We start from the raw sequence: 16,222 nt of genomic DNA, 5'->3' as shown, positions 1-16,222 counted from the left end.
CCCCCATTGTCCTCCTCTCCCTACTCTCCCCCCTCCGTCTCCTAATCCTCCAGTTATCTCCTTATCCTCCTCATCATTGAACAATATATGCTGCTATGTTTATTTTCAATTATCCATGCACAATTCTCTCTGTAATTAAATTACAGAATAAAACCCCATGTATTTACTTCCTGCTGTTCCCCTGGTAATGATGGCTGAAAAACTATTCAGAAACAAACTCTGAAGGAACAAAACTTAAATATTCTTTTGGAAATAGGCCTACTCCTCAAAAATGGAAAATATTAGTATGATATTCTATATGAAATGAAAAACTGCATTTTTTGTTATTTTACATGTGGAATATTTTGATGCGAACGGTTAAATCCCTCCATGTAACCTTTAGTGATCCAACAAGCCTGGAATCTTTGACTCCCAACCACATCCTCATGAAGTCCAGCATAATATCGTCTCCTACTGGTCAGTTTGTCTCAGCTTCCCCACCTGTCTAAAGGTGCTGCCTTCTGTGGATGGAGTAGCTATTGCAGCCTTCAGTAAGGTCTTGCTTCCTAGTGGCTATGTGAGGGTAATACAGCTTGTGTGTTCGATTCTGCTTCCTAGAGGCTATGTGGGGGCAACGAGAGAGGGAGTTTTGAAGTCCATGATGAGACAGAGCGGGACTCGGGGAGTAATGTCTCACTGCAGCCTGTAGGACATGGACATCCAACATCCAAGTGCTGTCCCGTGACGACAAGATGGCAGACGCGGTGAGACTCCTTAGCTGTGTCCCTATTCCTCTACGCATAGTCAAATCTCCTATCCTTTACTTAACCTTTGCTGAAAACTTCATCGGGTCAAGGAGAGATGAAAATGTGCTTCCTTTCTAACATAGGAAAAGACAGCGCTGTTTAAAATGAATTCGACTCCACTTTTCCTAACCGCCGTCATTGCGCGACGGGGAGTATTGCTGACCTCTAGCGTTTCTATGGTGGAACTACAGTTTTCCGAAGTTGGTCTACAAAAGGGGTTCTCAAAGTTTTGACAGTTGAGGGTCAATTTAGGAACCCAAAATTTGACCAAGTGCCGCCAGAGGAAAAAGATTTAGGCGGGTAACGCCGTCAGCATCCCAGTGGTGAAAAAAAACATTGCACCTTGGACCTCTGGGAGGGAGGTCAAGTGAGGTCTAAATCACAAACTGAGGTTCATCCTTTCAAAGTAATGTACAGTCGGATTAAAACTAACAAATAACAGGATTGAATTGAAAGCTCGAGAGAATCGACTTTTCTCTTTATATTTATTAATTTTTGTTTAAATTAATATTGATGTAATAAAAAAAAAACGTACAGAAGAACTATACCCTTCAGATTCTCCAACAAAGTGGAGCACCACCACTTCCTGAGATGTGTTATGTCAAGCTGTGGAAGATAACAGTCAGAATTAACTTCCAAAGACTGCAATGAGATTAGACTGTTTGTACGCGACTATCATAATTTTGCATTAACTTTAGCCATTTCATTTTCGTATATTTTCCTTTATATATATTTGTATGTATCTAGTATACTATTTGAAATTTGAAATAAGTTGCATGTAATTATAACTATTATTTAAAGTGTCTGCTATCGTGGATAAATACGTTAGCTTAAGGCAGTGGCGTCCCTGTGTTATTCGGGGATAAAGCCTCGGATGTTATTTAATTAGCCCCGAATATGATCTTTGGGAAAGAAAAAAATAAATTATATATATATATATTCATAAACATTTATAAGTAGCCTAGTCTAGATAGACATAGTCCTTCTGGCAAGAGAATAAACGACAACCTGTTAGGGAAAGTGAAGGAAGCCAATACCAGGATAAAACCACATCAACTACATGCTTTTCATCTGTTTCCTTAACCTACCACTTAAAAGCATTACATTCTGCCAATGTTTTGGATGCATGGTTACTTGACCCAGGTTATGGAAACCTTTGATTGGGTATGGATTCATTTCAGTGAAGTTTTAATGTAAGTTTGTAATCCATGTATGGTGACTTGACCAAGTTATGGATGCCTTGGATATAAATGTTACTGTAAACAAACAAACTGTATACAAAACGTTTGATTTATGTTTCTCATCAAAACATGTATAAATCATGTAGAACTCTTACAGCTTTGAGGGATGTTAAATCTATAAGTTTCAGTCATTTAAGAAGTAAGAAATAAATTGTGTTTTGTCTGGAACACCGCCCACTATGAACGCGTCATCACCCACGTGGTGAAGAAGAACGTTGCCATTTTGCACTTCTGTTGAATGCGCGTGGACCTGAGGAGTTATCGTTCAAGGTAATTCAATCTTACCAAATATGTCACTGTTAGAGTCAGTTGCTCTAAATACTTGTTTTAATTTGCTCGTAAGGTTGAAATAAATACATTGTAGATAATGTTTATATTTTTTATGCTGCTATGCCTGGTAAAATGTATAAATGTGTGAGTATATTAATTGGGCCAGTGAGAATTTTGATGGTCCTGTCTAGCCGAGGGCTCTAGGCGTCACGTACACGCGGCAATGGCAGCTAGCATTTAGCATTAGGCTAATATTAGCATCGCTGGGTAGCAAAGGCATTCATAGTTTAAGCGGTTTGGTCTTTACACGCTATACCTAGCCTTCCCCAGTCATTGTAACAGACCGGGTATTATGTAATGTTGTGTTATGTGTGTTCCTCTGTTAAAATAGTTTGTTTATGTCCATTTCACGGGGTTGAGTTGTTGGGATTCCAGAAGGTTGGTCGATATGTCATAGGCTGTAGGGTCGTGATTGGCTGAGAACCAGGAAACGTTATCATTGTTCTGGGGAGAGAGCTAGGCTAAAGTGCGATGCTAATATTGGCCTAATGCTAAACGCTAGCTGCTATTGCCGCGTTTACGTGAAGCCTACGGAGCCCTCGGCCATAGACAGACCGTCGCCATTCTCACTGGCCCAACAGTTTATTCGATGTAGTTGCTTTTGCGTTGGCTACTGCCCACAGTAGCCTGTGAATTAATTGGAAAATAAATCGCCAGAAAACCCCAGTTCGGGCTCGTGGCATTTTTACAGAGGGACGCTACAATATGTTATGTTTTCATTTCATTTTGTTGTGTTAAGAATGTATTATTTTTTAGGTCTTGATGTCTAATTACCTTAATAGAGCCTTATTAAAATGAGAAATTGGGGAGATTTTTATTTAACTGTTTTATGGAAATGTTTATTTAAGGGTAAACTTGTTCTGTAGAAACTATGTTTGAATAATAAAATATTTGTTTTGTTTTTTTCTGTAGGTATAGGTAATTAGTGTTGAGACGGGCTTCTGCTTCAAGCATTGTTCCTAAGGCTCTGTAGAAATGGTGAGTATTTAAATGCTTTATTTGATTCACTTGACTTATTTAAACTTGGAATGTTGCTGTCAATTTATGAAAATTAATCTTAATATTTTGGTACTGTGTGATAACATTAGCCTGCAGGAATATACTTTCCTGTGTGATTTATTAGGTCCCCATTCATCAGTTTAAAAGCACCATGAACTCCATTTATTTTAACTAGGTGTAGCTACTAAACTCATTTGAGTTGCATGTAAATGAATTGCATTTAAACTACAATAAAGAGTAACTTTGAAGCATTTTGACCGATTCTGTTAGGAAAGCTATATGGATGTATTTGGTTGGCTGGCCTCACATTTTCCCTCTTTCTCCTCCCAGTGATGTGGCAGTTTAAGGGGTGTTCCGTTGCAGTAGCTAGTAGGTCTTTATTTCTTAATCATTATAAACTCAAGCATCCACATTTTGGGCGCACCATCCATTATCCATGAACATTTAAGACTTTGAATGCTTTAATTGTACACCAAAGTAGAGTTCATTCAACAAAAGTTAGTCAGACTCAAAAAGAGTTGGCTACTTTCAGCTGTCACTTATGTAGATGCAAAAATCTATCTAATGAAAGGGAATACTTTATTCATATCAACATACATCTGAGGAGAAATTAAATATTCTCTGACATGTTTGTTGGCTGTACTTTTCAAACCAATATTTATGAAATGTTTCTGTCTCGTAAGAGAAGCCGACACACACCTCATAACCTAACTGATTTTAGTCCTGGTATTGTGTTAACAACTACATTAGCATCACCATCATTACTTGATTCTTCAGCTGATTGCCAGGATGAGGAGTTTGTGGAAGAGGAAGTTTCTCTTGCACCCCTATGTTTGGCAGACCAATACAGACCAATGTACCGTATTTTCCGGACTATACGTCGCTACCGAGTATTAGTCGCATCAGTCAAAAAATGCTCCATTACGAGGAAAAAAACATATACGTCGCATCGGTGTATAAGTCGCATTTATTTTTAAACATTTAAACAAGAACGTTTAGTCTGGAGAGACTGAATAAAATTGCAATAGCAATATAGGTGAGTCGGTCCCACTCGTAGTTCTGAGAGTATACCGAATTCAGTGACACCGGGATTCCACCGGACGCGTATGCGCCGCGGTCCTAAACCTGAGCGCACGATCGGGAGGTGGAAGTTGCGCTTTAGATGCCTTCACAAGTCCAGCGGAGGGCTCCAGTTTTCGCCGGCCAAGTCATACGCTGTGATAGTGTGACAGCTATGTTGCACAACATTGCAGCTAAGGCTGGGGTAGCTTTGGTTGAACCGGAGGACATTGAGGACGATGACGACGAGAATATAATTTATTCGGTGGTGCAGTAGGCTTGCAGCGTTCAGTTGTAGGCCTAATGAATGACGGTGCCATCTTGCGGCCGAAGATTATGTACGCACAATTTTGGCATATGAGTCGCTTCAAAATATAAGTCGCAGGGCAAGCCAAACTACAAAAAACCGCGACTTATAGTCCGGAAAATACGGTATATATTTTAAATATAAGATCATTAGAAAATGAAGTAATCAAATGATTATCTCATTTTTATTTTCAGATAAATGCAGAATTTAAGCGCATTACCACCATGCCCCTGCAATCCAGATTTCGGTCACAGCTGGATGTACGATCTGACAAACTTCTAAAGCTGTTCGAAAAACGAGGAGGACAGATAGACAAGCGTCTTGAGAGAACTTTGGCTCCCATGACTCAAGTAAGAATGAATTTTTTGGAAATAAAATACTGAATTTATAGAGAAATTTGATAGAGGTAAAAGGATTCCAAACAAATGTCTTTCTTTTCTAATCCCCATGACCTAGGTCGATGACGTTGATGCAGGGTGGGAATGTGTTCTCAAGTGGCTGTGTGTGTACCTCAACGAAGGCCCAGCAAATCTTGTCAGGGAGTTTGTGGTGAGTGAAGTTATTTTACCGATTTTGATATTTTGTTGAACACCAAAATGCGTAGTTAAAGGGGACCTATTATGCTTTTTCGACTTTTATGACCTATAAACGTTGTTATAATGATTGATATTCATGTTTAATCATACACAAACAACAATGTTGATTTTCGGGAAACTCTTCCTCTCATCTGGGCGCTTTCAGCATGCTCTGTCAAGGCTCGGTTTCATCCTTCTCCGCCCCCTCGCCCCCCTCCTGCCAACCCAACTCCGTTGTGATTGGTTACCTTCCTTGAAGTGCAAATTACGCAACACACTTCCGTTAGGTTTAGTAACATTTATATTGGTTGCTCCACCTTAAGGTCGGGTTAGTTTAATTTTTGCTTCCATTACATGACACACAGGTGAGTGCTTTATCCAAGTTAAAACTTGACTATAAAATTAACCTTGTGTTTTATCGGCACAACATAGGCATTTTAATTTGAAACATGTACAGTCTGCATTTAAATTTAATAGAGAGAAAAGGAGAGGCTCAGACTGGCTTAAATTATTTAAAATGAAAAAATCTTTTAAATAGCACATTCATTATAATTCCATTGTAAATATGATTTTTGTTTTTTCTCACTCCGATCTATTTGTGATTTCACTGCAGGCAGAGAACGAAGCCGCCATCAAAGAATCGATTGAGGACACCACGTGGGAATATTTGTCGTGAAAAATGATGCAACCGGTGGTCCAGAGGACGTGGGGATTGTCCTGGAAGGCCTGCAGATAATTCAAGGACTGGACAACACTGCATTAGCTGCTGCCATATTGTTTGGCCTGATGTATGTATGGAACCTCAACTACCCTCCTGAGCTAAAGTACACGTTTGAAGTGCGCCAAAAAGTTGTGATGGAGCTGGACGGCACCACGCTCTCTAAGAAAGCCCAAGTTCTCAAAAACAGACAATGAGTGAGCTGTTGTCCTTCGATCTTTTTGCTCATTGACTTGATTCTGGACTGTTCACATGACACTTTGCTGTTACATACAGCATGTCTACTGTAGTTTTTTTCTGGAGCTCATGCATTCCCAAAATGTGACTCGGATTTGCTGTTTTCTCTTAAAGTTATAGAGCTGATGAATGACCTGTTGCCATGGACCATGTTTGCTCTGTGAATGCACTTGTCTTTTGACATGCACTCATGCAGCTTTAGTTTTTTCTGTATTCTTTTTGCAGTATTTAGATTCTTGGAAGATTTACATTTGTCGTAGGATTAATGATGTTTGTCTAGGTCTACTGATGGTCTACTCATTGTTTGTTGTGCGGTGATTAATTCAAAACACTGGCAGTACTTTTTTTTTATTATTTAATTAAAATTGTATGCAAAGTAAAAAAAAACATAATGCAACTTAACATGTTGTTTTGGGATTTCAGTGTTAAAAATGTCTTGTGTTTTCAAAAAGATTGTTAATTTGGCACAATTGTCAGATTGTAGCAGTTGTGGATGTTGACTGTTTTCTCCTGATTGGGTCCTGCTGTACTGCGTACAAATTGCATGTCCAAACTATTGCTATTTGAAGGTGGAGTCAGCGATTAAGGGGAATTATTGTTGTAAAAAAAAAGTGAATATCTCTTTATGATCAGCTACCTGTCCGTACTTATGTGCTATAAATCCTTTGTTAGTGCTCAGCCTAGGCTCTGTAAACCAAGGACCTACCCTATCAAATTTACAGAGCCTATAGGCTGTGTATTAACGATGGATTCTGACAGGTAGTGGATCATGAGGAGATATTCACTGATTTTGACAAACTTTCCCCTTAACCGCTGACTCCACCTTCAAATGCCAATAGTTTGGACATGCTATTTGACATTCATTCTCCAGAGTCGTTAACCCGGTTACACATGCATTGGCTGTGCTATTTTATTTTATTTAATTAGAATGTTACTGGTGCAAAGTAAAAAAAAAAAAAAGAACTAATGTGTTGGGATTTCAGTGTTAAAAATGTCTAGTGTTTTCAAAAAGATGGTTGGACATGCAATTTGTAGGCAGGACAAGCATTCTCCAGAGTCAGCTCTGTTACACATGCCTAACACTGGCTGTGTGCTATTTAATTTTATTTTCATTTTAATCGAGCAAAGTAATGGGATTTCAGTGTTAAATGTTGTATTGGGATTTCAAGCTTTGGGATTTCTGTGTTAAATGTAGTATTTGAAAGAAATACAATAGAAAGTTGGTTATTTGTGCCTTATTTAGTCTCATACTTACTTGAGCAGGTTAGGTAGATTTAACATGACAACACTAATTTAAATAGAAAAATCATGTTTCTTAAACAGGTTATAATTGATTATGCTGAGCATGTAAAATATATGCAAAATAAGTCATGTTGGTTTAACATGGGGTAATTAAGTATGTTCAACATAAAAATAATAATTAACAAGTCATTTCTAAATGAAAGTTAGTGAAAATGATTTTAATGTGTGCAATCGATGTACACATTCTATTCATGTATCCAACACTTTTTTTTTTCAGTCTTGGTAATCATTTTGTTTTAAAACAATGAAATTAAGTAAATGTTAAACGAATGTAAAATAACTAAATATAAATTTGATGTGATCTAAAAATAACAGTAAATTATTGCAATTGTAAAGCCAAGATAATGTTTTTCAACATTTTTTTACATGTTTTGAAAGTTGAATCACGTTATTTTGTGTCGATATACTGTTATATTACATCAAATAAATTATTATACAACCTTTTTCGATTAAAAACCAGCTAAGAAGAGCACATTTCTGTCAATTTAAGCAGTATTATTCGTAATACAACATTTATTTACCATATTTCTAGGTAATTTCATTGTTTTAAAATGTGAATGTTTCTAATTGAACATTAAAAACAACATGAAAATAAGGCAAAATCGTGTTAAAATTACAACTACAAACTGTATTTTAATTATGGAAAGTAACCGTATTTTTATAAGAAAGAAATTATCTGTTATTTCACAGTATTTTTCTGGCACCCCAGCTGCCAGAAAATGAAGTGTATTATCTATCCTATACCCCGTCAGATCTGTGCGCGCGCGTGTGTGTGTATATGTGTAAGGTCTGCCTCACTTTCACTTCATTTGCAATAACTTGAATGGAACTTTAGACATTTGGGAATAGCATAGCAGTCAGGTAGCTATTTAAAGCTATAATAAACCGTGTGTTTCGTTTATTTAGATAAAGCATTATGAAAAAGTTTGCATGCACAATAAAGCATACACATAAATTTGGCGCGCAGCATTTTCATTTTCACGCTGGGTTAAGCCTCAGACGTTTATGAAACCTAGAATTCCCAACCCAAATCTATTCTCTTGAGTAGAGGCAATAAAAATGTGATATACTGGGAAGAGAGACGGAAGGAGAGGAGAAAAGGATTAGAGTATTTAGTGACCAGAACTGTCACACACACAAAAGATACACTGTATGGAGTGTATCTTTTGTGTGTTTGTGTTAACGTGTGTGGTGGTAGGCGATGACTCCAGTTTAACCAGTGAATGAGTCTCTCTGGTCTCTTTGATGAAAGCTTCCTTCTCACTCTCACACACACAAACACACACACTCTCACTCACTCGCGAATGAAGACTTTTTTCGTTTTGAAGTTTGAATCTAAATCAGTCAAATCAGACTCATCCCTTTAATTAAAATGAGGGAGGTCATTTAAGATCAAACACAGAGCTGAAATAGCCTCTCACTGTTACCAAGAAGACCACAGGGTGCCGAACCTGCATTGAGTTCTACTATTTAGCTCACCTCCCGCAGCTCGCCTGCCAGGTGGTTTTCTTAATTAGTTAATTGGTTGCATCTGGTGCGTTTCACTTAAAAGGGAACCGGACAGTACATTTGTTTGTGTACTGTTTTGATGAAGTCTGTTGTGACTTATTTAACCTCTCTCAGTTTCACAGGTTAAAGACTTTTTGAAGTAAAGAGGAGCATCTCATCTGAACCTGATGTGAGTAGAATTGTGTGGAAAAGCACAACTGACGTGACTTGTATGTTGAATATAAATCACTGATGTGTGACGGAAATCTGGGATTGTGGTGGATTAACTCATTTGAAATTTGGACCATGAGTAAACTGTTCCTTCCTTCAAAGGTCTATCATGGATATTTAACTGCAGTTCTGTGAGTATCCCAACTTAACCATGAAGCATAACTGCAAACTGTAAGTCATTAATTTCTCATTACTCTTGGGCACATTGATGTATTTTGGCTTCCTGGTGAGTTAACCTGTTACCTGACGGTTGATCTGAGTATTATGGATGTTTTATTGGTTCATGGGTTACTTGGGTGTTTGGTTTATGTTGGTTTTAATGATTTGTTAAAATGGTTACAGGCTCCAAGTTATTGTTGTAAGCTGGAGTAATGGGTTGGGTTCTGATATCTTCAGTCTTCTTTCATTCTACTCTCCTGAGCTCTGCATCTTCATCACATGAGTGTTGCTTCTCTGATGGGGGTGTGGTCTGAGTGAGCAGAGGTGCATACTGGGAAACAGAGCTGTCTGAAGTCTACAGGTCTGTAGACACGCCCCCTCAGGGGAAACCGAGTGTTTGAAAAACTGTCGTGACGTCAGTTACATGGACTGGAATGTTCTTAAAGATGGAGACGGATTCAGAAGGAGAAACGCCAGGGGGAGATGAGGGGGCTCCTAATTTCAACGACTAAAACACAACTTCAGTCTGACACAGAACCATGGAACACATTCAACAGTCCCCTCCAGGCATCGTGACTCCTCAGGAACAGATTCATATCCAAGAAGTTCTTATTTGGGGCCATCCCCATATGGATCCTGCTCCTCAAGAGCCACCCCCCTCCACTGGTTGGTCTTCTGAACAGATGACCTCCTTCCTGTCCGCAGGCTGACTAAAGCTGCACCGTTTGCATCTGGGAAGGCCCCTCATTCAGGAAACTACTGGACTACAAAGACATGACTTCAGAAATGTTGAATCAACCTGGGACACATTTTGGAGACGCCAAGCATAATCCATCATCAATGTGGGACGCCACTGAAGAATGTTGTACATCATTTACGTCTCTGGCGACATTGGTTGTTCTGTTATGGGTTATGGTTTCCCCCCCCCAGAGCTGGGGGGGGGGGGGGGGTGATGGAATTTTATTTGGCATGAGGTTTTTACCCTGCATGATTGTTTGGCCTTTTATGGCTCTGTGGTGTGTTGTGTTTGGGTTTGACGTGTGTGTGTGTGTGTGTGTGTGTGTGTGTGTGTGTGTGTGTGTGTGTGTGTGTGTGTGTGTGTGTGTGTGTGTGTGTGTGTGTGTGTGTGTGTGTGTGTGTGTGTGTGTGTGTGGGGCTTGCTTTGACAGTGATAATGTTCATATGGGGGTCTGTGTGATTGGGTTGGGATATTGGAATGGTCAACTAAATCATACCTGATGGACGGCCACATGTTTACTTAAGGGCCTCCAGTAGACATGAAGAGCCCTGAGCGACGCTCCGGAGCGATATCCAACACACTGGGCAGGAAGGAGAGTATCCAACTCGCATGTAAAAGGATGCAAGTGACGTGTTCAGATCAGTGACTTCAAACTAGGACTACAACAATCAGGATCAATGGAGGATGGACACCAAAAGGAATTCCACAAGGAGAGTCTGACGTTGGAAAGGGACCTAAATGGATATTCAAGATGACCTTCAGACCTGTAATGAGACGGCTCTTCCTACCTGGCTGGATTGATGGAGAGCCCTGTGGATCTTGTCTTGCTCTCAGTTGCACGTCTTCTCAGGCTGAACTGTATTTGTTTCGGACAGGACTAGCTGAACGATTGGTTCCCTTGAATCAGAACCAATCCGGGAACTCCAGCTAGTGCGCTCTTCGAGCTGAAGTTGTGCTCTTCAGCTGAGGAGGTAAGGAAACCTTCACTGGGGCTTCAAGGTGTAAAGAGGAGAATGTTTCATGTGTTCCATGGTACTCTGATGAAGACCGTTGTTGTGTTCCACTGGCTGAGAGGAAGAACCCACACATCTTCCTCTTGGCCTTTCTCCTCTGAGAATCCTGGCGCCATCTTGAAGGATATTCCAGCTCATGTAACTGATGTCACGACAGATTCTCAAACACTTGGTTTCTCCTGAGGGGCGTGTCTATGGAACTGAAGACTTCAGACAGCACTGTATCCCAGCATACATCTCTGCTCACTCAGACCACACCCCCATGAGTAGGATGCAACACTCTAGTGATGGAGATGTAGAGTTTTATAAGTAACGAGGGAGCAGACTAAGGTGATTAGACTGTAAATCTTTAAACCATGAAGATGGTTCGATAGTTCAGGAATTGGGCTTCTTTTTACTATGGGCAGTCCTTTCACTCAGATGCCCACTTCTCACTGGAGCTGTACATGTGTTGGCTGGCTGGCATGGTTTGCTGTTGGTGATGAGGCGGTCAGGGTGACGTTGCAGGGCTATGGTCGGCTCTCTGTGAGCTCAACGTTTAGATTTGCTCTGTATGGTTTGTACCCTGAATAATCTAGATAATTGTAAAATGTAGACAGTTTTGTATTGAATGATTTTAGGTTTAAAGTTGTTGTGGGACGTACATGGTAGTTTGGTTCTTCGTATGGTTTTGAGTGATATAACTTGTACACACTGGGTGCATAATAATGTAAAGGTACATTTAATAGTATTAATGACCAACAGCAACAAACAGATCTCCTCAAGGTAAGTCTGTTGGCTGTGTTTTAATGAAGACCATCGCTGGACTTCAGGATCTTCCTCCGTTCAGCTCAAGGTGAGGCGCTGGTTCTGTTTTTCTTTGGTTGGTTCCGGCCGGAATGTTCGGATTCCAGTCAGACGGTTTGTGCTTCCCGCCGTGGAAGGTTCTGAGTGCGGTCACTTCATTTAGTCTGAATGGTTAGCATAGAACGTTGTAGTCTGGACAACCATAAGAAACCACCTGGCAGTTAGTTGGACGGGACTCCCCTGAGGGAATATGGAGGAACGTTCTGGATTGTATTTGAGTAACCTCGAGCCGTTGCCAACGGAAACAATTTTTCAGTCGGTTTCCATTGGGAACTTAAGTTTGATATTAAATACTTACTGACAAGTACGTCGTACAATATGTTGATAATTTCCGATCGTTGCGCCGTACTTTTACCCACGATGACGTGACGGGACTCTCACTGCGTACAATACAGCGTTCTAATTGCGGGCCCATTTGACATCACGGAAGGCTGAAAATCATTTCAAGGTGGAAGATAATTTGACGTTTCTTCAACGGAACCCAGCACCTGAATATGGCTGAGTATATTTGATTTAATATCGATACTGCTTAGTGTTCTTTGTTACTTCAGCTTTTGTACGTTCTAAATATCTGCCGTCATTAATTCCCACAGAAGTTAAACCCTAGCCAATGGAATGACGTTGAACAACGACTTTGGTGCAGAGTTACCAACTGGATAATATCAAAGCTAAAATAATGGCCGTCATTCCCACATGTTACAGTAGAAGATACTCTGTACAAGGTTAAAAAGGTAACATGTAGTTTGTCCCAAGGTGTTTGCCTCCTCACCCAGAGCAAGACCTCCACCTCCTCACCCAGAGCCAGACCTCCACCTCCTCACCCAGAGCCAGACCTCCACCTCCTCACCCAGAGCCAGACCTCCACCTCCTATCAGAAGTCTTCCAGAACAGGTCTGTGTGAGTAGAGTCTTCTCGGGTCAGTTTCAATGCATGGCCTGAACCATTTCTTTAATCTTGTTACTGAGTGCTCTGTCTTCATTCCCAAAAAACGGAATGCTCATGTCTGGTCTCAAGTCTTTTCTAGCCTTGAGGTAGAAAATAATAGTTCAATTAATTGTGTAACTCAGTCTCGGATGAGTCAATTAAGTTTATTGTTGGGTAAATGCTGATATAAACCTGCTGCTGTAGCTTAAAGGCGAGTCTGAGAGGCTGGGGACCAGAGGCTTGTGGTGCCAGGGTGGACCGGAGACTAAGGCTGGAGACCAGGGGCCTGCAGCATTGGACCAGAGGGTAAGCGTCACCAAGCTCATCTGAAACACTAAAATCCACGGTAGTTTAGGTCTTGTTTCATCTTATGACTATAAATCTGTGCCAAGCTGTGATTTGAGTTAATTCATACGGGGGTTATGCAAGAGTCATATGAGCCATTAATGTTGCTAGTGCTGCTACGACCGTAGTGGATGAATTGCTGAACGCGACAATCTGCAGACGTTGTCTAATTTAAGTGTTTAAATTTGTCTTCCATTTTACAAGTGAACCTCAGATGCAGGAGGTGGGGTGTGTTGCGTCCCCAGGTGATTTACTGCTGAGACCAACTGTTTGTAACCAGATCAGGAATCCATGGCTGGAGGAGCTGTGCTGAAGGCCCTGCCTTGTGGAGGAGCTGGTGGAGGCCCTGCCTGGTGAAGGACGTCTGTCGTGGGGTAGATGGAGCTTGACTCTGAAGTGATCGACACACTCACTGCCACTTCTCGTAGAATACTGCTACCACAAACTACCGGCGTTTGTACCATATATACCAGACGTCTACATCTGTTTTACCACATGTTGAAGCAAGACTTCCGCTGTTTGTTCCAGACCAGGACTCTGTCTGAGGAGAGCTGCTGGAGGAGCTGAGACGCTGGAGGACGACTTTGAATCGACCAACAAGGATTCCTCGTAAGTTTGTATTTACTTGCATAGTTGACTTAAAGGGCAAAATACAGCTGTTACTTTGACATGCGTTAACCAACTACCGCTGTGTTTTCTTACTAGAACGTGTTTCTGGCTGAGGAGAGCTGATTGAGGAGCCAAGACTCTGGAGGACGACATCACTCCACCAACCAGGATCCTCGTAAGTTTGCCTAAAATAAACAGAGGGGACTTGTTGTAACGCAGGATTAGTTTGTCCAGTACAAGTTACGGCATACTATTGTGGTTGTTTACCAGACTAACTACAGCTGCTACTTTGTTACCTTACATTAGAGCCCAACTGCTCCTGTGTTTGTGACCTTATATTAGAGACAAACTACTCCTGTGTTTGTGACTTTACATTAGAGACAAACTACTACTGTGTTTGTTACCTTACATTAGAGACAAATTACGTTTGCAACCAGACCAGGAATCTGGAGAACTGATGGAGAAGCCATACATCTGGAAGGCAAATCCTGAGGACCACCAGGACTCTACCATCAAGGATTCCTCATAAATGTGCATTATCTGGACATAGTGGACTAGGTAGGGGGTTGGGGGTTGGGGGTTCAACTCTAAAATCAATGGTGCCGGGTTCAAGTCCTCAGAATACAGTGATGCGTCCTTGAGCAAGGCGCCCTAAAGCCTGCCTGCTCCTTAATGACTTATCTTTGGTTCAGATAATGTTGCATCTTTTGAATATTGAACCTAAACAATGTCCTTGTTTGGTCCCGGCAGACACACCTGAACTGAACTGAACCTGATCCTGTTTGGTCGGGGGTAGACACACCTGAGCTAAACCCGCCCTGATCCTGACATCCTGCTGGTCCCGTCTCCTCAGTTCATCTGAGCCTCGTCCTCCAGAAGACCTGCTGAGCTCAGCAGTCTGAGGCTGATGGATCAATGACCTCCAGTGGGAGTGATCTTCTTGACCCCACATGTAACCGTGTGCTTCCACACGCCTTTCCCTCACGTCTGTCACTAACCTCACTACTACTCTCTTACTGCTTCCTCTTTTCTTCCTTCTCTGTGGTTCAAACCTTTACACTGAAGGCGCGTCTTCCTGCCCTCAGAGGGTTTAGCGTTAGGGTTGAGAGTCAGGGTTTAGAGGCAGGGACAGAGCTGGTCAGGGAGGACTGCTTTTACACCAACCTCTTCACTTGCTTTCGGAATGGTGGTGACATTTTGAAAAGATTCATTTGGGAAAATGTTTTCCTCTGCTTTCCTTTACAAAATTGTATTAAACTTCTGTCAAGTGTTTTTGTTCATATATTAAAATCCCACATTGACTTCTACATGTTTGATGCGGTCATTTAATTGTCCTTTTAACTTGGTTAATGTCAAGCTAAACTCCTGCAATACATTTAATATACATGATTGTTATTCAGCATTGTTCACATAATCCATTTCGTAAAAATATGAAACCTCCATATTGCTACTAAATTCAAGCCTATTCATGTATTTAACAATGTATATACTGCCCCGCAGGCCATTCTCTGCTACTACAACACGTTCAATCCACAAACCCGTCTCACATCAATGTACTATAGCTACGTTGGTTCAAACGGAAAAAGTAGTTTGGTGTGAGACTGATGTCCAGCAGAGGGATCTGTCATACACCCTAATTATACACGTCTGTGTATTTACATTTAAAAATGTTCATGGGGTGTTTCCCAATGTCAAGGAAGCATGCTCAACGGCCGCCCTTTTAAGTACACTACGTCATAGAACGCCGACAAGCACTGTTCCAATGTTGAGGACACTCGAAAGCCGCGTCATTTTCGCGTCCTTTGTTTTTGAGAATTCCGAGATTTTTCAAGGATGCATCGCTGCATCCTAGACGAGCCCAAATGACCCACAATCCTCTGCGTTCACAAGCTGCACGGGATATTAATGAAAATGGCAGAGGGAAAGCAGTGCACGTTCAAATGTAAGTTATATAAAAGTTTTTAGAAATATTTTGTGCCGTATTGGTTTTTATAGATTCATCATGTTAATGCAAATAATCAAGCTTAAAGACCTGTGCCACTTTTCAAACGTTTTTACTTAATGATACATTGCTATATTTTTTGCATGGACGTAGCTGGTGTTAAACACCACTGTCACCAATGTCAATTTATTCGCTCACAAGATTACATTATTTATGTATACCTATTTATGCATAGGTAGGCTTTTGTGCACCTTAGGGTGGCGCACAAACATGTTGTCAAATAAATGCACCAACGATCATTTGCAATGTTTGTAATTTGTAATGAACGTATAATTGTATTATTTATAATATACTTTTGTGTTCAAAGCACTGG

General features: G+C 40.8%; 2 long non-coding RNA genes across 5 annotated transcripts; both read left to right on the top strand.

The window, feature by feature from the left end:
- Window positions 1-2,210: 2,210 nt before the first annotated feature.
- Window positions 2,211-7,698, top strand: LOC130374523 (uncharacterized). The gene is made up of 6 exons (XR_008893616.1): window positions 2,211-2,296; window positions 3,269-3,334; window positions 3,686-3,724; window positions 4,916-5,071; window positions 5,178-5,270; window positions 5,910-7,698. It is a non-coding gene; the product is annotated as an uncharacterized LOC130374523 (long non-coding RNA).
- Window positions 7,699-10,383: 2,685 nt separating this feature from the next.
- LOC130374590 (uncharacterized) lies at window positions 10,384-15,717 on the top strand. 4 transcript variants are annotated; one of them, XR_008893627.1, is made up of 7 exons: window positions 10,384-12,920; window positions 13,158-13,259; window positions 13,579-13,672; window positions 13,827-13,907; window positions 14,004-14,082; window positions 14,322-14,465; window positions 14,658-15,717. It is a non-coding gene; the product is annotated as an uncharacterized LOC130374590 (long non-coding RNA). The 4 variants fall into 4 exon arrangements; XR_008893626.1 differs by having other exon boundaries at window positions 14,345-14,465; window positions 14,658-15,716; XR_008893628.1 differs by lacking the exon at window positions 14,322-14,465 and having other exon boundaries at window positions 10,384-12,926; window positions 14,658-15,716.
- Window positions 15,718-16,222: the final 505 nt, after the last annotated feature.

Source organism: Gadus chalcogrammus, chromosome 21, assembly GCF_026213295.1.
Source record: "Gadus chalcogrammus isolate NIFS_2021 chromosome 21, NIFS_Gcha_1.0, whole genome shotgun sequence".
In the NCBI taxonomy this organism is placed as follows: domain Eukaryota; kingdom Metazoa; phylum Chordata; class Actinopteri; order Gadiformes; family Gadidae; genus Gadus; species Gadus chalcogrammus.
Note: the sequence above shows the minus strand (reverse complement) of the source record. Positions and strands in the feature narration are given on the sequence as shown.